The sequence below is a fragment of the Pan paniscus genome, chromosome 1 (genome assembly GCF_029289425.2).
Source record: "Pan paniscus chromosome 1, NHGRI_mPanPan1-v2.0_pri, whole genome shotgun sequence".
Taxonomy (NCBI): domain Eukaryota; kingdom Metazoa; phylum Chordata; class Mammalia; order Primates; family Hominidae; genus Pan; species Pan paniscus.
The window spans coordinates 85,415,217-85,423,071 of record NC_073249.2 but is presented as its reverse complement, the minus strand read 5'-3'; the positions used below and the strand labels follow the sequence as shown (position 1 = coordinate 85,423,071).

The 7,855-nt window shown below is 37.9% G+C and overlaps 1 pseudogene; it reads left to right on the top strand.

The window, feature by feature from the left end:
- Nucleotides 1-1,528, top strand: LOC100986818 (high mobility group protein B3-like; annotated as a pseudogene).
- The last annotated feature ends 6,327 nt before the right edge of the window (nt 1,529-7,855 follow it).

Here is a 7,855-nt window from a genome sequence, read left to right as displayed (position 1 = left end):
TAGCGCGAGGCTGGGGAGCGCTGAGCCGTGCGTCGTGCCCTGCTGCTGCCCAGACTAGCGAACAATACAGTCAGGATGGCTAAAGGTGACCCCAAGAAACCAAAGGGCAAGATGTCTGCTTATGCCTTCTTTGTGCAGACAAGTAGAGAAGAACATAAGAAGAAAAACCCAGAGGTCCCTGTCAATTTTGTGGAATTTTCCAAGGAGTGCTCTGAGAGGTGGAAGACATGTCCGGGAAACAGAAATCTAAATTTGATGAAATGGCAAAGGTAGATAAAGTGCGCTATGATCGGGAAATGAAGGATTATGGACCAGCTAAGGGAGGCAAGAAGAAGAAGGATCCCAATGCTCCCAAAAGGCCACCGTCTGGATTCTTCCTGTTCTGTTCAGAATTCCACCCCAAAATCAAATCCACAAACCCCGGCATCTCTACTGGAGACGTGGCAAAAAACCTGAGTGAGATGTGGAATAATTTAAATGACAGTGAAAAGCAGCCTTACATCACTAAGGCTGCAAAGCTGAAGGAGAAGTATGAGAAGGATGTTGCTGACTATAAGTCGAAAGGAAAGTTTGATGGTGCAAAGGTCCTGCTAAAGTTGCCCGGAAAAAGGTGGAAGAGGAAGATGAAGAGGAGGGGGAAGAAGAGGAGGAGGAAGAAGAGGAGGAGGAGGAGGAGGAGAAGGAGGAATAAAGAAACTGTTTATCGTCTCCTTGTGAATACTTAGAGTAGGGGAGCGCTGTAATTGACACATCTCTTATTTGAGAAGTGTCTGTTGCCCTCATTAGGTTTAATTACAAAACTTGATCACGGTCACATTGTAGTCTCTCAAAGTGCTCTAGAAATTGTCAGTGGTTTACATGAAGTGGCCATGGGTGTCTGGAGCACCCTGAAACTGTATCAAAGTTGCACATATTTCCAAACATTTTTTAAATGAAAAGGCACTCTTCGTGTTCTCCTCACTCTGTGCACTTTGTCTTTGGTGTGACAAGGCATTTAAAGATGTTTCTGCCATTTTCTTTTTTTTATTATTTGTAAGGTGGTGTTAACCATGGTTATTGGCTAGAAATCCTGAGTTTTCAACTGTATATATCTATAGTTTGTAAAAAGAACAAAACAACCAAGACAAACTCTTGATGCTCCTTGCTCGGCGTTGAGGCTGTGGGGAAGATGCCTTTTGGAGAGGCTGTAGCTCAGGGCGTGCAATGTGAGGCTGGACCTGTTGACCTTGCAGGGGCATACATTTAGCTTCGGGTTGTCTTGTTTCTGTATATAGTGACATAGCATTCTGCTGCCATCTTAGCTGTGGACAAAGGTGGTTCAGCTGGCATGAGAATTTTTTTTTTAAGTGTGGTAGTTTTTAAACTGTTTTTAAACAAACTGTAGAATTCTTCATTGTCAGCAAAGCAAAGAGCCACTACATCAATGAAAGTTCAAGAACCTCCTGTACTTAAAAATGATTTGCAACGTTCTGTTATTTTTTTTGTATGTTTAGAATGCTGAAATGTTTTTGAAGTTAAATAAACAGTATTACATTTAAATAAATAAATAAATATATGCAATTATTTGTCAACTATACCTCAGTAAAGCTGAAATAAATAAATAAATAAATAAAGTTTTAAGCTTGTGATTTTCTTTCTCTAAATTCTGCAGTTCAGGAAGAACCAGTCATCACATCCACACTGCTCTTTATGCACCATAAAGTTCTCTTAGTACAAGAACTTGGTGATTTCAAGCCTCACCTTCTGTAGACACTTGACTTCAGGTAGGGGAAGGAGATAATTTAAGCAACTGTTTCGTCATTGCATGACATGGTCAATCATGATCGAAAGCTAATCAGATCAAATAACTAATTGGAGATTCCCACTTTAAATGTTCTGTTCCCTTGGGAATGCTTCTAGTACAGAAACCTGTTTCAATCAGACTTCCATCAGAAAAACAGAAGCCATTTAAAGTACCTGGGATATAAAAAGTTTAGTATCAGAATTATGAGTTTGTGTGATCTTTGGAAAAGCTGCAGGAGCAAAGGTCAGGGAAGCCAGCACTAATGATATTAGACTCAAGCATCAATGTGGGTGACTCTTAAAACTTGCCAGGAAACTGCTAAGAAGTTTGCACTGTCAGCCTGCAGCAGTGATGAGAATGATTCTTAAGAGCTCACTGGAAAGCCACTTTGAATCTCACCTTTGCCCTTGCATCTGGCACAGTTGTGTCCTGAGAATAACGGCTTCTCCTTTTTCACCTTCTAAATGACATGTGAGTTATTCTTATTGGAAAAAAAAATCTAACCTAGAACTACAAAGGGAAGGGATTCTGGGACCTGTAACTTCTAGTTGTTTCTGCAATACACGTAAAGCTTAGAAGGGCATGGTGATAATGTCAAATTGACAACAGATAATATGTAGCAATTATCAAAAGGAATAAATCATTAATGATAGTATTTCAGGCGTTGGTTTGCAGATTACAAGTATCATACTCGGGGATAGAATTTCTTTAGGAATGTCTAACTTACAACATGTAGACAAATGATTATCCTGCCTTGTCCAACACCTATTCTGGTTCTGCCTTATGAGAAATTAAATAAAACAATTCACTATATAAACTTCTGCAGATTTTCTGAGGTAGCTCTTCAATACGTCCATATCTTTTCATCTCTACTGCAACAACTCTAAGCTAGGTAGCTGTCATTTCTCCCTAGAAAATTGTTTTACCTTTTTTCAGTTATTTGTGTCCAAACTTATCTTTGCAAAATAAAATTAGATAATGACGCTTCCCTCCTTAAAATCTTCCACCTGCTCCTGCACCCTACATAGTAAACTTCCTTCAGTTTTTTAGTTGTGCCATATTTTGCCTTCTCAAACTACCTTTTGTTCAGTATACCCTTTCCTCTTCTCCACTGTTTACCCAAATTTCTTCTGTTCTTCCTTTGGACAAGTTTGAACTTAAATGACATTTGCGGGGGTAGCCTCTCCCAGTCTTCACTATGCTCTGCTATTCTTTGTTCCTTTAGCTGAAGGCTTATTCTAGAGCCTGAGCAAATGGCTGCTCTTAGTCCAGCCCTTTACACTGCTTACCTTATTTATATTAACACTGAAATAATGGAAGCAGAAAATGAGCTAGAATAACAACAACAACAAACACACAACAAACAGCCCTCCCTAAGGGCTTAGGCCAAGCTAGCGATAGTTAACAAGGCTTCACCTCAGCTTTTGATTGGGGCATGAGATACTTTCAAGACATCTCACTGAACATCTTCATGGGAGGAAAACCAAGATGAGAGAGAAATTTAGACTGACCAAAAAGAAGTTTGAGGACAATAAACCTTTAAAAAATTGTTCTCTTCCCCTTGATAGTGTGCCTAATTGCATGTCCACCACCCAGTAGAAACAGTGAAATCAGCACAGTATCTCACATACTGTAGGCCATCAAAAACACCTGTTGAATATATGAATAAATGAGGAAATGGATGAATAATTGAATGAGGAAAGAACCTTTTCCTCTTGAATTCCTGTTAGAGTTTACATTGTTTGGCTAGCAGCCACCTGCCGAAATGATCACTGTCTGCTGATGTCTCATGAGATTCATACCCTGGGTGGGGTGTGTGTGTGTGTGTGTGTGTGTCAGGCTTCATACTTGTAGCACATCCCTTTTATGGTACCTTTCCTATAACCATTGGAACACACATTTCTATTAAGCTTCTTAAGATCAGTACTTTGTCTCTAGTGCTTTACAGAGAGGTACATGTAAGTATTCATAAAGCCTTATTGAATAAAAGATAATTATTATAAAAAGATACAATATTTTTACATATTCTCTATGAAATATGTAATTTGTGTGTACAGAAGTATAAACCCCAAGAATTTTTACAATATTCCAAACAAAAGAATTAGTGGCAATATAATTTCAGGTGTATCTATTTATAAAAGAGCTTATTTTATCATTGTTTTTTATTACTGTAATGGGAAAGTCTGTATCAAATCAACCTTTTTAAAAAAATTGTTTTCACAGGTAGAAATAATATTTATATAGTTCCCTTTGCTTTGTTTCAGAAAAAAGAGTTGCCAAATGTAATGTCTACAGCTAGCCATAGGCCTAATGAAACATTCCTATGCCACAACAGAGAACTCCTTTACAGTGAAGAGAAAGTTGATGTCTTTCATGGTGTGTTTTTCTCCTTTACACAATCCCAGGCAAATGTTGCCAATTTCTGGCTCTGGGATTCTGTGTTTATGCTTTAAGTCTGGTTGCTGTCTTTTGTTTTTCCAGATTGACTGCAATAAAATGGATTAGGCCTTCCCTTACCAACTATAATTACATGCAGCCCTGCCTCCCTTAAATGATTCCTGGGAGACTTGATTGGAATCTGGGGCATCCCAAATGTTACTATCACATATTTTCTGACAATTTTAGGTTTATAACCATGGATGACTAATCTCATTCATGATGTGTGTTTTGGATATCTAAGGGTAAATGAAATTTCCTGGTTCACAGATTCTTGGTGAGCATGGTGCTTACAGTATGCCACAGGCATGGCCAACATCCTTTAATAGAAGCACATGCACAGCTATTATGTAGGCATGTGATCTCCATTTAGAAGATTGCAAAGGGAGAATCTCCCTGTTTACTTTTAGAATGGCAAAACGAAGACAGATATTTCTTGGAAGTGCAGAATGTAAAGTAGCAAAGCCAACAGAATGATATTTTATTATCCAAAGCATTTTGATTCTCACTCTTCCTCAAATTAGCAGCATAGCACATAGTAGCAAAATGTAATCTTTGGGGTGTTAGGCATTTCTTGTCACCCAAGATAAAGGGTCACAACAGATACAGGCTATTTGGCCTTTTAGTAAAAACTGACTATAAGCAGACTGCTTAGTAGGGCTAAACTGTTTGCCTCCATTTTTATACCTTCTCTGAAACTCTTGATAGCTATGAATGAGTCAATTGGGCATGATCCAGGATCCCCCCAACAATAATTTTAGACTGTCAAGGCAGATCATATTTGGGAAGAGTTAAACACAGCTCTCTGCAACATTAATTCCATTTGAGAAGCAAATGTTCCCAAGGGCACATGAGGACATGTCCTGCAGAATCTGGCTGTCAGTGGCGTCACAGGGCACAGCTCTGTCTTAGCATGTGGGGCCCAACACACTCCTGCAGAAGCAGTGAGAGGCAGCGACCTCAGGAAGCTCTGAAGAGCAGAAGTGGTAAAAACATTGAACATTACAGCTGTGTGTCTTGTGACAATATTGTCTCTTATGGTAAATATAGAAACAAATTTTGTAATTGGGAAATTGAACTTTGAAATGATTCTTCTATTAATTATTCTTCTAGCTTATATGTGAGTTTTTAAGTAATCAATGGGCACTTAAGCATAAAGTCATTATTTTTAATAGGACCATTAGTGTATTTTTTTAACAAAATGGTGCTTATTGAATCTATCGCCTATGAATAAAAATGTCGGATTTCATTACGACTATTCTCTAGTAAAGTTTAATGAGTACATTGTATTCCATAATGTGTGTAGCAATGTTATTTTGTAAATCATGCCATTATTTCTCTCTCATTTTTATATATTTATTTCATGTATTGTTTTCATATATATGGTTAACACATTTTTCAAATATTTCTGATTCAATGAGCATTAAACTTATCTCTCAATTTTTTCACACTACTTGGCCTCTCAAACCATACGTTACTTTTTTACATTTAATGTTGAAAATATTAGCCTCATAATACATTAACTCTGACTTTATCCTTTTAATCTATATTCTACTCATCTCAATTGATTTTTTTGAAGATACACAACAAAAAAAGGCACTTCTTTTTGCAAGCAACTCATTACAAGATGCTGGGGATATAGTGATGTTCTGCTTCTGAAAATAGCACAAATAAAGACCAACTACAAACTACAAACACACCAAATGTGATACTAATGAATTCCAAATACGTACAGATCACTACATGTGAATGGTAATCACCTAACACAAAGCCAGTGTTATAAGAGTCCCACAAAGTAACTTGGAGTGACACAAAGAAGTTACAGCAAAGAATTTATTGGTCTACTTTGCAGATTTTCTCATTTCTTCCATTAAAAAAGATATTATGCTCTTCTTATCCCATTGGATAAAAGGCAAAACTTGAAGACAAAAGGCTTGATTAGGTTGTCGCCAAATAAAAGAGTTACAAAGGTGGAGGAGGGAGGTTGACAGAGTTTCACTTTGTGTCTAAACTATGTTCACTCTGGAATTCGTGCATATCGTGGCCTTTCTATAGGATTGAGTATTTCTAGAATTTGTATGCAGTGCATGAGCTCCCAAAAAATCAACTGGGAAAAACCTTCCCCAAAGGAGAGAGTAAGGTACATAAATTTGGGACAATTATGATATCCAGGTATACCTAAGAGGACATGATTTTCTGACCAACATGATACCTGTCAGCTAGTTTGTCCTTCAGCCTGGGCCTATGGAATCATGTGAGTCACAGAAAAAGACAGCTGAAACTGCAACATTCTTCATGAGAACTGTACCAAATTATGCAGCATCACAAGACAGCACTGCTTTAGCATCCTTGTCATGTAATTTGTTTTAAAGCACAAAGGTAGGTAGAATTTTCCCTTTCATCAGTGGGCATGTTTAAAGGACACCATCTCCTTATCCATGTCAGAAGTACTTTTAAACTTAAACACGGTGTTTGGCCACATTAGAACTCAATGTGTCATTGATACAGTACAACTTTGACATCAGTGGCAGGCATCCGAGCTGTAAAGTACCCTTGTTAGGTATTACAGATACAAAAGGAGGTGAAAAACAGCAAAAAGTCAAAGCAATGGAAAAGAACAATCATAGGCACACGACGGCTGAAGGTACTGTGTTTCTAGCACATGTGAAATAATCTTGTACCTTCTCTTTTGGAAGATTCTAAAAAGAAAAAAAACTGCCAAGAATTCACCATGCATTAAAGTCACCACTCCCAAAAGACAACACCTAGGAGTATTTACTTTACAGTTGTTGTGACCATATTTATTACTCCTAACCTGTTATGGTAGGAGAATTGTAGATACAGGTAATACACAAAAGAGGCAGATCATAGGCATGTGCACAGATCACATGTAATGAGGTTGGCGCTACCTCCAAAAGCCAACTAGGCAAACTTCCAGGAAGCCAGAGCTCAAGCCAAATTTTCCAGTATAAACCACATACCAAAAGAGAAGCCTGATTAGGGCTGAGTGGCTCCACCAGGACAAAATAGTCAATGAGCCAAAAACAAAGACTAAAAAAGTGTTTAATGGACAGTACCTGCTCACAGAGTCACAGTCAGTCTCCTACCAGAAAGAGAGGAGAGGATCTGAGCATAGCTGCACCAAAAACAGACAATAAATAGTACCTAGGGTGAGGAATGTTTCCCAAGGATGGAAAAGCTAAGTTAGGAACATAGTGAAGCAAGAAAAAAGAGCAGAAATCGTCAATAATTGAAGTAGTTGAAGCTAGATGAGATTGAGACAAAAAACTTAAGTCAATAAATTAATAAACGTTTACTCAGTACCTTAGCACTCAACATGAAGTCAGAAGCTATTTATATGTAATCAATGCAGGCAACTAAGGTACTGCAACCAAGGGGGCATCATAGCTTAGTGTCAAGATGGTATTTTGGAAGTAGACATATATATTTGAATCCCTTTTCCACTATCCATGATCTGTGTGATTGCTGGTCTGTCATCTCCATAAAGACAAGAAGTCTGCATGAGGCATTTTCACCACATATCCTATTCTCCCAACCCAACATTTAGATATTATTCAATAATAGCATTCTGGTAGGGGAGAGCTACTACTACATTAAATCTATAGTGAAATTTGT